The sequence below is a fragment of the Enhydra lutris genome, unplaced genomic scaffold (assembly GCF_002288905.1).
Source record: "Enhydra lutris kenyoni isolate GAN:26980312 unplaced genomic scaffold, ASM228890v2 scaffoldscaffold64, whole genome shotgun sequence".
Lineage (NCBI taxonomy): Eukaryota > Metazoa > Chordata > Mammalia > Carnivora > Mustelidae > Enhydra > Enhydra lutris.
The window spans coordinates 5,088,479-5,104,078 of NW_019154148.1; positions in this window are offsets into that span (position 1 = coordinate 5,088,479).

The following is a 15,600-nucleotide window of genomic DNA, read 5'->3' on the forward strand; positions in this document are numbered from 1 at the left end:
TCTGAAAAGAAAAATTTCTCTAACCAGATGTTGGTTCTCTGGGATCGCACCAATCAATTCTTGTAGAATAAAAAAAAAAAATCTTTCAACAAACTGACTTCACTTGTTTCTCTCAGGATTTGTCTTTTTAAAGCTCCTTACAAACTTGCAGCTTGGGCTATAGTTTGTAGTGAGAGTGATTTTTTTTCTTTTTTTTTTTAAATCAGGCTCCACACCCAGTGTGGAGGCCAGCTCAGGGCTCGATCTCACAACCTTGAGATCATAACCTGGGCTGAAATCAAGAGACAGATGCTCAACTGACCCACCTAGGCACCCAAGAGAGTGATTTTTGTTCGGTATTTCATTTAAACATCTCAGGGGCTGGCCAAGAAAGAAAGATAAAGAAGAATACCACCTCTAAACTACCTCCTTTTTAGCCTTTGTGTATTTCTTACTGAAAGTTTGGGTGAAAAGGAGTTAAGCCCTCTGTTCCCTGAAAAGCTCTTCATTTATTTTAAGTAAATTAACTGCAGTTGTTCGATACCAAGTTTCCTCAAGTTTTTTTTCTTCCCTTTCATAATGCAGTCATAGGAGACGTTCTGGTTCCTGGGCAAAATTCAACAAAAGTAGCAGAGAAGGAACAGTAAACCTAGGTTAATATTTATTGAACACATACCCTGTGTCAGGTGCTATGCTAAGTATTTTACTTGTAGCAACACATTTCATCTTAGCGATAATCCCGTGAACTAAGGATATTCTTCCCATTTCACAGATGAGGAGATGGAGGCAACAATAGGTTAAGGAGCCTTCCTTTATCTCAGTCATGAGCATCAGTGGTGTGACCCATGGCAGTCCGGCTCCAGAACCCTCTCCAGCCACTCTGGCACTGCCTTCCACACCCCAACTAGGGGTAGATCTCCAAAGGTTTCGCTGGCTTGATTTCAGTATAGCTCAACAGCGGGTCAGGGCTTTTTGGCTTTGGAGTCACAGCCAAGTTCAAATCATGGTTGTGTGACCTCACACAAAGGATTTTATGAACTCCATGTATTTCTGTTTCTTCATCTATTGCTAAGGTAATTTCTACTATAATGGGAGGTGTTTGTGAAACACTTAGCATCAGTGCCTATCACATAGAAGTACTTAATAAATAGCTCTATTTTTCTCATTGGTCCAGTTCTAGTCTCTTGATCTTTAGTTTCTAAGGTTCTCACTATAGCCTCTGTTCTGTGGCTCTTAGATGATATGTAACACAAGTGTGAAAGTGTTTATCTACCATGTACTTCATAGTCTGCTAGAAGTTTCAAAAATGAGTAAGACAGCCAGACCGCCAGGAGCTTAACTTAGTTGAGGGAGACAGGATAGCTCTATGGGCAACTAATGTTACATAAGTAGTGAACCGACTTGGAGTCTTAAGACATTGTAGGATGCTCAAAGTGAAAGAGAACGTAATGGATCTAAAGACTTACTGCCCAAGGAGTTTAACTCTGTCTCCCCACAGGGGAAGCCCATGGTTGTCTAACTAGGCCAGTGATTACATGGATTAATCTCTAATTCAGGGATATGGACTATTAGCCAGTCTCCGTTGCTACGTATTGAAAACACATGTTAACTTTGTTAATAATAAACGTGATGTTTGATCTAACTTCTCTGTCATGGTTGCTTCCAAATTTGGGGAGGAAATATAAGGATGTTATCCCTACACCACCAAATGCGCTGTTTTTCAGTCCATATCTCTCCATTTTATCCATAATATATTAGAAGTGATCAGATTACTTGCTGGAATCAGGATAGACGAAAAATACCTCTGGTCTGGTACAACCTCTTAGCGCTGGTAACTACTAGTGATTACTACTTTAATAAAGAAAAGGCAACACAAGAATTTGAGAATCAGTGGTTCAAAGAGTAAAATCCACTCAATTCACCATCCACTTGGGTGTATTTCGGTTACTTTTATCGATACGTGTATGTATATTTTTTAAAGAGTTGGTATTATATTGCCTGAATAAGATTTTCAACTTAAAATTGTAAAATCTGACAAAATATAGAAGTCATTAAATATGTATAATTTAAAGAGAAATAATTTAAAGCATACATTCATATAACCGGTGCTGAGGTTAAATGCGGCATTGCCAGCACTGTAGTCGGCTTCTGTGTGTCCTGAACTGACCACATCCTTGTCCTTCCCCACTAGGCATAACTAATGTTCTGATAGTAATGAAAATTGTTTTCTTATTTTTCTTTTTATTCTTACCAGTTTTGTGTAGTAGTTCTTTCAAGCCACTTTTCTTTTTTTAAGATTTTATTTATTTATTTGACAGAGAGAGCACAAGTAGGCAGAGAGGCAGGCAGAAGGAGAGGTAGAAGCAGACTCCTCGCTGAGCAGAGAGCCGGACGCAGGGCTCGACCCCAGGACCCTGAGATTATGACCTGAGCTGAAGGCAGACACCTAACGACTGAGCTGCCTGGGTGCCCGGTGTAGGATCTCTTGAGAATAATTCATCCAAGAGTAGAACTGTTTGCATATGGAGTATGTGTATCTTCATCTCTACTAGGTCATGTCTCACTTTTCCAAAGCGATTGTAGCAGTCAGTGCTTTGACCAGCAGCAGGGGAAGGCTCTACATTTGGCATTGTTAGACTTGAAGACTTTGAAACATCTCCTGGGCGTGTGATACTGTAAAGGCAACATCTAAGAATTTGAGAAGTAATAGGGCAAAGACTACAATCCACCTGTAGAATCCACCATTTTAATGTATATTGGTTACCTTTTTAGATACATGTATATGTTTTTAAAGAAACTGGTATTCTACTTGGTGTTGCATAATTTGCATTTCCATGAGGTTCATTTGTTTTCTTCTCACAGCTTTGCTTACCCTTTGGATTTCCTCTGCTCTCAAGTCCCAGTTGAAATCATTTGCCCATTTTTAAAAAAGGGATTGTTTTGACTTTTTTTGGTTCACAGGATTCCCTTATAAATTCAGGAGGCTAAACCTTTGGTTATAACTGTTTCAAATATTTTCTAACAGTCTGTTTATCTTTCTGCACCTAATGGAATGTATCAGCTTTTTTTTATTGTTGGTTTTGTGTCTTGTTGAAGACATACTTCTCCATCCTGGAGTCACGAATATCTTCTTTTGTACCATTTTCTAAATTAAGTATAATTTTGTTTTTTACTTGAATCAAGTTTTACATACAGGCTAAGATATATAACCTTATTCTCATTTTTTTCTTAATTCCTTGCTCATCTTTCTCTGTTTTGATTTGCCATACCAATTCTTGTCATCAATAAATGCCTGTATTTACCGGAGTCTATTTCTGGGCTCTTCGTTCTGTTCCATCGGTCAGTCTGTCTGTACATCAGTAACATATTGCCTTAATTACTAAAGACTTTAAAATTCTTGATGTCTGGTAAAACAAGTCTTTATACCTTTTTTCTTCAAGATTTTGGCTGTCACCTCTCCTTGGCATATTTGTACAAAGTTTGGAATTAGCCCAAGTTTCAACTAAACAAAATAATCTGTCACTTTTCTGCATTACTTAGCAATATTTAGCTCAGATTTTCAACTTCCTAGTCTAATACATATTTTAAAATAGAATTCCAGGGGCGCCTGGGTGGCTCAGTGTGTTAAAGCCTCTGCCTTCGGCTCAGGTCATGATCCCAGGGTCCTGGGATCGAGCCCTACATCGGGCTCTCTGCTCAACAGGGAGCCTGCTTATGATCTCTGTCTATCAAATAAATAAATAAAATCTTAAAAACAAAACAAAACTAGGATTCCTTTTAAATGCGATTTTAGCTGTATGTTTATTTTCTGTGCTCTGTGACCAGTGACCACAAACTTGCCCGTCCCCAGTAGCATACTTCTCTTATCTCCTAGTGTCTCTGGGTCAAGAGCCTGCACACAGCTTAGCTGGGTTCTGTGTTCAGGGGTTCACAAGAATGCCACAGGGAGTCACCTGGCCTGCATTCTCAGCTGGAGCTTGGGGTCCTCTTCCACACGCAGCAGGTTGCTAACAAAATTCAGTTCCCTGCAGCCCTCCGCCACTAGAGGTTGCCTCTCCATACAAGTGGATCAGGACTTGACAGCATGCTGCTTCCTGGCCGGCTAGAGAGACACTGCTTTGAGCCTCTTTCAGAAAAGGCCAGCCAGGATTCACCTGATGAGGTCACAACCACCCAGAAGGCGCTCCCTTTTTACTCAGAGCCAACAAAATAGGGACATTAACGACATCTCCAAAATCTTTTCACCTTTGCCCAATCTGTTGGTAAGAAGAAAGTTGGTAGGTTCTGCCCTCACAAGGGTATGACTATGGGGATGGGGAGGGAGTGCAGAGGCTGTCTTGGAATTCTGCCTATCACAGACTCCATTCTGCACGTCTGGTTATCTGTTTTTTAATTACTCATTAATTTCAAAGAATTTTCTGATTTCATTTTTATTTGTATTTGACCCACAGATACTATTTGGAACTAGAGGTCTCAATTTCCAGGCATAGCAAGCTAAGTGATAAATGCGTTGTTTAATAACAATAACATTAACATTGTTTAATAATGATATATATTCTCTGCATAATCAGAATTCTTTGACATTTGTTGACAATTGCCTTGTGACTCCATTTACCTCCCTCTCAGTTTATATGTTGTCATATATTTTGTATCTCTTTAAATATGTCATTACTGTTGTTTTGTATAGTCAGTATTCATTTAGGTTTACCCATATATTTGCCATCTTTTTTGCTCTCTCTTTCTTGCTGTGTCTTTGAGCTACCATCTGGAACAATTTAGTGTAGTTTGGCTCGTGGCAGATTCACTTGAATTTTTTTTTTTTTTAATGTCTTTGTTTTTCTCCGCCCCCCCCCGCCTTTTTTTTAAGATTTTATCTATTTGAGAGAGAGAGAGAGTGTGAGAGAGAGAAAGCACGAGGGTGAGGAGCAGAGAGAGAAGCAGACTCCCCGCTGAGCAGGGAAGCCAATGTGGGGCTCGATCCCAGGACTCTGGGATCATGACCTGAGCTGAAGGCAGACACTGAACCGACTGAGCCACTCAGGCACCCCTTTTTCCTTCACTCTTAAAGGGAATTCTCTTGGGGGTGAAGATCTTGAAACTATCTTCCCATTGCCTCTGGCTTCAGTATCATAGCTATGAAGAAGTTAACTATTAGTCTCTTGCTCCATTGAAACTAACGGAATCTTTTTCCTCTGGCTGCTTTCAAGGTTTTTTCTTTGTGTTTACTTTTCTCCAGTTTTAGAAACTGTGAAGATTTCATTGTATTTTTCCTCTTGGATTTTGTTTGGCATCTTGCTATGTGGATTGATACATCAGTTCTGGGAAGTTCTTGACTACAATCTTTTAAATATCGCTTCTGCCCACTGTTTTCTCTCTTTGACTTTTGGGGCTCCAAGTAAACACATGTTAGACGTTCTTTGGTGTGTTTCCTATATCCTCATTTTTCTAGATGTTCTACATTTATTTTCTCTGTATCCTGCATGGTTTCTTTTGCTGTGACTATAAATCATGAATTCACTTCTCAGCTATATTTAATTGGCCATTAGTCTCATTAAGTTTTGTAATTTGTTTTTATATTTTTTAATTCTGTGTCTGTGTTTTGGTTTTGGTTAGGTTCTTATCTGCTCTGTGACATTTTATGGTCTCCAGTTCCTTGCTGCATTTTGAAGCGAGGATTTTATTTCCATACATTCTCCTTTGTGTCTGATAATTCCAATATCTACAGCCCGCTGTGGTTCTGTTTCTGCTGTCTCTAGTTCATGCCACTGGTCTTCAGTGCTGTCTTGGCATTGTCTTTAATTGTTTGCTTGGAAACCCTGGGGGGGAAAAGAAAAAAGAAGAATAATTTGAGACCTGGGGTGATTTCATCTTCCTTGAGAGGTTTTTGTTTCTCTCTGCCAAGTGCCTAAGGTCATTAGCAGTCTGGAACCTCAGGCTTTAGAGTCTCTGTCCCCCTCCAGATGATCCACTACACTCCACTCTGTACCCCCACTCCAGGTTACAACCCTTGGGCTCCAGTCTTTGGGTAGAGACCAAACCCAACCATTCCCTTTCCACTCTTAATTGTTGATGAAAATACACCTCTGCCTCTCCACTAATTCCTTTAGACAGGGGCAAAAGAGCTCTGGCACTGTTTGCTGAACTCTAATCCTCTTCCTTAATTTGTCCTGGTAAATCCTATCTTTTATGTCTTCAAGCAGATGCGTACTGTTTCCTCATGTTTCATCTTCAGTGAGAACACTGGTCCAAATGACCTCTTTTCTCATTACCACCTCCAGAAATCCAAGATTACACCTGCTCTTAAATAAGACATGTAACCTCTGTTCGTTGATTCTCCACCACACCCTTGGGTGACTCAAGGAAGGAATTCCAGGTAACCTCCACCCCAGATGCTATGTACCCATTTTTCAGTGAGTGACTCATTTCATTCATTCAACAACTATCTCTTCAGTGCCAAGTATGTTCTGTGCTTTACCCCTAGAAATAGGGATTTGGGGATAGACAAGAACTTACTGTCTTGTTCCAGGAGATGGACAGGTCAGTTTTCACGTGAAAGGTTAGTTTAACATGGGGTAAACCCCTTGAAATGATTTATAAGATTTTACGTACATCTTTAGTCTTCTGGAGAGTTTGTGGTTTTCATCACATTCTTGAAGGAATCTATGACTCAAGTAGTTTTAAAGGATCACTGCTTTGTGCAATATTAGAGTAATTTTAGCTTTTTTTGTATTAATAAAAAGGTTTAGGGGCGCCTGGGTGGTTCAGTGGGTCAAAGCCTCTGCCTTCGGCTCAGGTCATGGTCCCAGGGTCCTGGGATTGAGTCCCACATCAGGCTCTCTGCTCAGTGGGGAGGCTGCTTCTTCCTCTCTCTCTGCCTGCCTCTCTGCCTACTTGTGATCTCTGTCAAATAAATAAATAAATCTTTAAAAATAAATAAATAAATAAATAATAAAAAGGTTTAGAGTCTAAGCCCAATTTGTTACTTATTCTGCATTGCAAGAATTGGAGGGTTGGGTGTCAATTAGCTTAAGGATAAAACTCCCTACCATTCAGTAGATGCTTGACAAAATATCTACTGTGGGATAGGCAATGGGGGTCCTGGCATAAATATGATAGTTTCTCTGGACACAGACCCTAAACAGAAAATTAGAATATCTTACCTGAAAGTAGTAGTTCTCAAACATGGAGATGATGAATCAACTAGTCTACTTGTAAAATACTGACCTTTCTCAGGTTCCTTCCCCTGACCCTGAGACTTTGATTCATTAGTTCTGGAATGAGTCTTGGAATCCCCCCCCACCGCCCCGCAAGGATTCTGATGAAGTGTTGTTATACCACATTCTGAGAAGCATGGTAAACTGTTTTGTAATACTACGTGACTGCTCCTCTGTATTCTACATTCAGGCGATCTAATTTATTTTCTCCTCTGAACAGTGCTTTTTCCCCCATGGTATCAGCTAAGAAACCGAAACACAGAACAGTTGAGTCGACTTGCCCACAGTCACACGGTTAGTGCTAGAACCAGGGTTCAAGGGCAGAAAGCTACGGGGGCAGGCTGGTGTCTCCCCTGTGTGTATGTAGGTAGCCTCCCAGCCATGCAGAGATATGGGAAGAGCTTATCCTGACCCTCAGTGGCTCTCGTTTCCACGGTCTCCCTGTTAAATTTATGGTTAGTCCGCTGGTCTACTGCTCACCTCAGGCGAGACCACAGCTTCAGGTTGGCGGAGCTGTGGGCTTTCCCCATTCATTTCCTCCCAAGTTTGCAATTTTTATTGCCAGCGCCATTAAGAATGAACTTTTTGCCATCCATTGCAAATCAAGTTAGCTCTCTCCAGCAGTGGAGCTCCTGGCCCAGTGTGGCCCCAACCCAGGTGGGGAGTCTGTGGGGTTTGGGAGATCAGAAAAGCTCCTGGAAAGAATGCAACAGACTCCCACTACTCCTGCCCACAATTTGCAGAGTTTTGAAAAATGAATAAGTGATTCTCAGTTGTTTGCCTTTGGTCAATTTCCAGAGTCCTCAAATGATTGCTTGGCAATTTTTTCCAGTTTACTTTTTTTTGGCGCGCTGGGCAGTGGGGACAGTGAGATTTGACATCTTCACTCTATCATCGCTAGAATCCCAGCTGTCCATTTTTTCAGGTCTGGAATTTGATTTTAGCCCACCTACCATCTATCTAATAAATTATCTAATAAATTAGTAATTAGGTGCTGTTTAATGGGTGCTGTCAGAAAACACAAGACTCCCGGCACAGAAACAAAGGACTTGGTTACCCATGGCACAGCAACAAGTGTAACCATCAGCATATTTGCAGTGGTTCTTCTTGGTCACACGTCCCATGAGGGTGACACGAAGAGGCTTAGGTGGGTGCTACACACGCAGTGGGTTTGGGTCATGTCTGAAGAACATGGAACTTGAACCCACCACTTTTAAAGCAAGCAGTAAACAAGCCTGTTCTTTGTCCTGGAATGAGACATTCCCTCATGTCTCAAGGTTGCTCACTATAAACACCAGCCTGGGAAATGGCTCAGTTAAGGAGTAGTCAGGGTCTTGCGTTCTCGATGAACCCAGCAAGACACGCAGGAACATGAGAGGCAGAGGTACATGATAACTGTCTCTCCCAGCTCATTTTACCTAGTTTATTGGAATGAAGTTGTTAATAATATCTTTCATCTTTTAAATTTCTTACAATTTGTAGTGTAGCAGTGCTTCCTTTTTACTTCTAGTGTGATTTGTGTCTTTCTGTCCCTTTTTTTTCCTGAGTAGTTTTACCAGTACTTACTAATTCTATTAGTCTTTTCCAAGAACCATCTTTTACTCTTGTTGATCCTCAGTTACTTTTTTCTATTTCTTTGCCTTCTGGTCTTATTTTCATTATTTACATTTTTTTTCTCTCTTTGAATTTAATTTCCTGCCCCCCCCACCCCCGATTTCTTGTTATGGATGTTTAGCAAGTTGATTCTCTGGCTTTGTTTTTCTTTTTCTTTTCTTTCCTTTTCTTTTTTTTTTTTTTTTGGCTTTGTTTTCTAATACATACATACTTTTAAGATTAGAAATTCCCCTCTAGGGGCACCTGGGTGGCTCAGTGGGTTGGGGCCTTTGCCTTCGGCTTGGGTCATGATCCCGGGGTCCTGGGATCGAGCCCCATGTGGGGCTCTCTGCTCAGCAGGGAGCCTGCTTCCCCCTCTCTCTCTGCCTGCCTCTCTCTCTACTTGTGCGCGCACTTTCTCTCTGTCAAATAAATAAACAAAATCTTAAAAAAAAAATTCCCCTCTAGTTATATTTTTAGTTGTATCCCACAAGGTTTAATATATGGTATTTTTAGTAATACCTAGACCAAAATCTGTATTTCAGTTTTTTAATTTGTTTTGATTTTTCTTTGTTGAGATGTGCTCTGTGGCCAAAAATATGGTCTAGTTTTGTTACTGTCTGATTTTGTTAATGTTCCCTGTGTACTTGAATATGTATCCTAAAATTGTATTGAGTGCCATAATCTATGAATGTCAATCAGGTCAAGTTCCTTAATCATATTCAAGTCATTTCCATCCTTACCTAGTTATGTATGGGTATGCTGGGCATACGTTAGATATCCAGGAAAATGGTGGAGTAAGCTAAAGAGGTCAGAGGTTCAAGATCTTGAAAACACAGCATTTAATGCCAAACATTTCACGGGTGTGAAGCCACAAGAGAAACATTTTACATGTGGGGAGGAGGTATCTCTTCCCTGATTCAATTAGCACTCTTTCCACTTTGCTCATATCAGTCATTCATTCACCATGACCAATGACCTGATCTTGAGTTGCCTTACTTGTTCTTACTCTTTTGTCTTTCTTTTGGACTAGAATTCAAAATCTCCATGAGGACTGGCACCACGTATGTCTTCTTGATGCTATATCCCTCCTGCCGGTTACAGAGATGATACCGGATATTTGTGGCATAAATGACTGGTGCATTTTCTTGAAATGTATACTTGATAATTTGAGGAGAAAACCAATTAAAATCATAGCCAATTTAACACATTTTCTTAGTATATCACATGAATATTTATGAAGAACAATGCAAATTTGGGTCAATTTAAAATATAAAATGGAACACTTCAAGTAAATTTGCCCTTGACACTGGTGACTCAGGGTTGATTTATGCATGCCACGTGGTGGTGAATGGGAAAATAAATGTTTCTCAAACTTGTCATTAGTGGTATTTCAGTGAAAAAACTGAAAAGCACTGATTTGAAGGGTTGTCAGGTGAAGTACAAGCAGAGGAAATTTTGGCAGGGAGTAGGGATTTCCTCAGTATTAAAAAATGGAGGTAGAGAGGATTGGTGAACTGGGTTGATAGGGTACGAGTAGGATTGGGGTCTTGAGATAGGGTAGAATTAGATATTGGCTTTATAAAGCTTTTTATGATTTTTGATTGCATTTTTGATCTCCGTTCATATTCAGCGGAATTCCATTCTGTTTCGTTTGGGCGGAAGAAACCCTAGAGAGGAAACTGGCTTTTTCCCAAGGGTTGATGCGCCGCGCATCCCTGCCCAGGGATGTGGAGGACGACAGCACTAGTCAGTGAAAGGGCCCCAAAGGGAAAGGAGAAGCCAGGGGGCAGCCTTGAGGACCGGGAGAGCGGCAGGACCTCGGGAAGGGTACAGGGTTTGGGTAAGCCTGGGGATTCTTTCCTTCAGAGTTTAGGGAGTCCTGTCCGGGGTGCGCGAAGGCAGCGGCTGCAGCCCTCATCCCAACACCAGATCTGTACAGAGCAGACACACTGGCATCGACCGCGCACACTGCCTCCGAGCCAGGACGCCCGGGGACATTAAAAAGCAACAGCAACAACGCATGGAGCGTGCCCTTGGCCTCGCGGACAGTGCCCCCCCACGCAACTGCCGTTGCTCCACCACTTCCGGCCCTCTCGTCCCTCCAAGCAGAGACCCAGGAGGGTTCTTGGGCCAGGTTGCCGTTGGGCCACGCTCTGCGGGCTCGCATCCTGGCGCCGACCCGCAAGGACGCGCCAGGCTGACACGGGCACCCCGCCCAACCGGCGGCGCGCGGGCGGTGGGCATGGACACGCGAGGGGCAGGGCCGGCGCGCTGGACCGGGGCACCCCTCCCTCCAGGCGGTGCGCGGAAGGGGCGGGCGTGGGCACGCGAGAGGCGGGACCTGCGCGCCCGACCTGGGCGCCGCTCCCTCCCCGCGGCGCGCGGGGCGGTGGGCGTGGGCACGGAGTGGGCGGGGCCTGCGCGCGGGACCTGGGCCCCACTCCCTCCAGGCGGCGCGCGGAAGGGGCGGGCGTGGGCACGCGAGGGGCGGGGCCTGCGCGCGGGGTCGCGCGCCCTCAGTCCCGGCGGCGCGCGTGAAGTCGCCGCAGGTGGCTTCTCCCGTGGGGAGAGGAAGACTAGGGAGTCGCGGGGCGCGGTGGTGGCCGCCGCTGTGCAGGCGAGTAGCGGGCCCCGGGGCGGGAGCGGCGGCGGGGCAGCGGGGCTTGGGGCCGGCGGGCGCTTTCCTCCTTCTGCTGTGAGAGTCCGCGCAGCCCTCTGCTTTGCTTCACAGTTTCCTTCTGACCAGCTATTTCTGGGGAAAAAAACCTCAGAACAGAAGCAGGCGGCCGAGACGTCCTGCGCCAGCCTCAGCCGGACCCGCGGAACCCATGCTGACACTTTCGGTTTGGGTTTTCGTGTTTGGCCGGCGTCTTGGCCAGAAGCGGGTTTGGATAAGAGCACTTCGGACCGGCAGCTGTGAGCCCGTTGTCAGGCCGTGAACGGAAGAGGGGAAAGGACTCTGTCAGGGCAGGAGAGGAGGCCCTTGAACGCTCGGAAGAGCGTGTTGGCCGGACACGGAGCCGAGTAACTGCCTTTTCTGTCTCACTGATACCGGACCGCCTCGCTCGCGCGTCCGCTGTGCAGAACCTGAAGTCACGCTTAGGTGGCGGAGTCACGGGCACCTGGTCTGTGATCATTTGCTCCTCGTGATGCTTTTATTTATTTAACAAGGACCTGCTCCTAAACCTCTTCGTCCTTTAACACCCCCTCGCCCAGACGTCCTCTGCGAGGTCCCAGCTGTCCCTTTATTTAAGAACAAAACAAAAAGCAGCACTCTGTTTGAATGGAAGCCTTGCTCCCTAGCGTCAGGTTCCACTGCCTCCACCACCTCCGGCGCCCTTGTGAAGTCTGGGGTCTGTGCAGGTGTTCACCTTCCTACACCACGCGGTTGGTTGCTCCCTCGTCTTCCATGTTTTTTCTTCAGTTGGCTTCCAGGTCGCCACATTGTCCCGCATTTCCTTCCTTCTCCCCGGCGCCTCCTCCTGCGTCTCTAGGTTTCTGTTTCTTTTCCCAGCAGCTGAATGTTAGCGGGCGAGCCGCAGCGCCGGGTGCTTGGACATAGTCTCTTTCTAGCCATACTTTGTCCCAAAGCAGTTTCCATCCCCAGTCCTCTCTCCGGACTGTAAATAACATCCATAATAAGCTGGTGCCTCCCAGTGTTTCACTTTCCTTCTGTCCCGAGTTCCAGATGCATATTTCTAGCTGTTTCCTTAACAGCTCTGCTTAGAAGTCTGATGGGCATTCTAGTTTAGGATGTCCAGACAGAATCTGGGGGGTACCACACCCACCCAGTCCGCCCTTTTGTTTCTCCCTCATTGACCTTCCTTACCACACTCGAGGTTCCTGCGGTCTTCTTAGCTCAGATCCAACATCCAAGCAGCCAGCCAATTCTGCTAGCTCTGCCTTGAAGAAATATCTCCAATCTGACCACATCTCAGCCCCTCTCCAACAAAAACCACAGTAACCTCTTACCTAGATGACTGTTAAGTCTCTGATTTGGTCTTCCTGCGTCTGCTCTCCTTCCTCTATGGTCTCTGTCCAAACAGCAGTGATTATTTTTTTTTAAGATTTTATTTATTTATTTGACAGAGAGAGAGATCACAAGTCGGCAGAGAGGCAGGCAGAGAGAGAGGGGGAAGCAGGCTCCCTGCTGAGCAGAGAGCCCAATGCGGGGCTCGATCCCAGGACCCTGAGATCATGACCTGAGCCGAAGGCAGAGGCCTAACCCACTGAGCCACCCAGGAGCCCCAGACAGCAGTGATTATATCATCAGAACTTTCACTTCCCTTCAAAACTTTCTGGTACCTTCTGATCAAAATCATGAAAACTGGACTCTTGCGATGGCTTCAAAGCCCTGTGTGATCGAACTTCCAAAAACTTTTCTGATCTCGGCTCTCCCCTTGGTCCTTGCTTACTCCGCTAGTGACCTTGACCTCATTGCTGTTCTTTTTGCCTGCAGTGGGCCTGGGCTGCACCCTCACAGGCTGCCGACCTTCACTCACCTCGCTTCCCTGTTGAAATGCTATCTGGTTGGGACGCCTGGGTGGCTCAGTTGGTTAAGCAGCTGCCTTCGGCTCGGGTCATGATCCCGGCGTCCTGGGATCGAGTCCCACATCGGGCTCCTTGTTCTGTGGGGAGCCTGCTTCTCCCTCTGCCTCTGCCTGCCACTCTGTCTGCCTGTGCTCACTCTCTCTCTCTCTCTCTCTCTCTCTGACAAATAAATAAATAAAATCTTTAAAAAAAAAAAAAAAAGAAAGAAATGCTATCTGGGATTACTGCCTTTTTGGCTATTGTAACAGCCCTTTGCTCCTGACCTTTGGTGCCGGTTGTTGTTAGATACTGATTTTTATTCTCTAGTGTTCCACGAAGCGTGGGCCCCTTTAAGCCCTTGTTGGCGTCTAGGGTTCTCTAATATTAAAAATGCACAACCATGTTTGTCTTGAGCCCCATTTTGATAAGATGTACAGTTTGTTGTTATAGTCAGCGTTTTTGTAAAATGTGCTTCCTGATTTGGAGAAGATTTTCCTTTAAATATAGAAAATGAAAGAAAAATGTTCACTTTGCTGAAAGGAATGTGCAATAATTTTTTTTTCAATTCCTTCATCTCATTAGGAAATGATAGTTGCTCATTTGGAGGTTTTTTTGAATGGCACCAGGAATAAGTAGTTTTTTTGTTTGTTTGTTTAAGATTTTATTTATTTCTTTGACAGACAGAGATCACAAGTAGGCAGAGAGGCAGGGGGAGGGGGAAGCAGGCTCCCTGCTGAGCAGAGAGCCTGATGCGGGACTTGATCCCAGGACCCCAGGATCATGACCTGAGCCAAAGGCAGACGCTTAGCAGACTGAACCACCCAGATGTCCCAGGAATAGGTAGTTTCAATGGGAAGAAGAAAACGAAGGCACTTGTTCAGGGAATATTATACATGTTTCTGAGTTGTGTGGTGACTAAGTCAGTATCAGAATATCAAGAATTTGTAGTGAAATTCAGGTCTCTTTTTAAGGTATGTGGGGATAGAAGTGAAAAACAATATTTTTATTATTAGGAAAGGCTTTTGGGGGATAAAAGACTGTTTAATGTTTAATGCTTCTTTATCACTTTCCTCCCGAGGAGCTAGTTCTGTGGTGACATCAGTAGCATGTGTACCTACTTTCCCTTCATTTACTTATCTATTTAAAAATTTTTTTTAAAGATTTTATTTATTTGACAAAGACACAGCGAGAGAGGGAACACAAGCAGTGGGGAGCAGCAGAGGGAGAGTGGGAAACAGATTCCCCACTGAGCAGGGAGCCGGACGTGGGTGGGGCTCGATCCCATTCCAGAACACTGGGATCATGACCTCAGCCCAGGGCAGGCTTTTGACGGACTGAGCCACCCAGCTGTCCCTTTTCCCTTTTAAAAGAGAAGACACAAAAGCTCTCATTTCAGAATTGGGATTTCAGGTGCTTGAATAAATATGTAAAATGGAGGATTAAATAAACATTTCCAATGAGGGCATTCGGAGTACAGAACAAACTGAAGATAAGAACAGGTCAGTTAAGGCGAAGCCAGGAGTGACGTTAAAATCAGAACATCTGTCATAAGCTGCTGTGTTGAGCACTCGTTAACCTGGAGCTTCCCAGCAGCGGAGAAAGGAGGCCACACAGCTAAAAAGCAGGTGCCCTTGAAGATCCGTGCATGTATTTTTGTTTTTATACCTTGCAGAAACAAAAGTTTTTGCGTTCGTTTCTGTTGTTTTATAAGTGATGACACATTGACTTGCTCTAAGGACCTGTTTTCAGAACGAGGGAGGTACATATTCTGCCTTCTGGTGCTTTACCATAAAGTAGAAATTGGAGGGGCCCTGTTTTGATTTAGAATTAGCAATCCTGGACTCTGGGGAAGTTTGTATACACATTCAAAAAACGGTGAGCAGGGATTAGGCTTTCTGCTCATAAAATCTTTAAAAAAACAGAACAGGAGAGCAGACAGTTAATCATGGAGATGGGCTAAAGCCATCTGGAATGTGCAGATATGGCCTATAAGCAATATATCTGGACACCAAGTTCATATGACTTCTATTTAAACCTATAAAAACCTTGAAAACCATTTTTTTTGAAGATTTTATTTATTTATTTGACACACAGAGATCACAGGTAGGCAGAGAGGCAGGCAGAGAGAGAGGGGGAAGCAGGCTCCCTGCTGAGCAGAGAGCCCTATGTGGATGCTCGATCCCAGGACCCTGAGATTATGACTTGAGCTGAAGGCAGAGGCTTAACCCACTGAGCCACCCAGGTGCCCCCATTTTTTTTTAACTTACTAAAAAACCTCCCC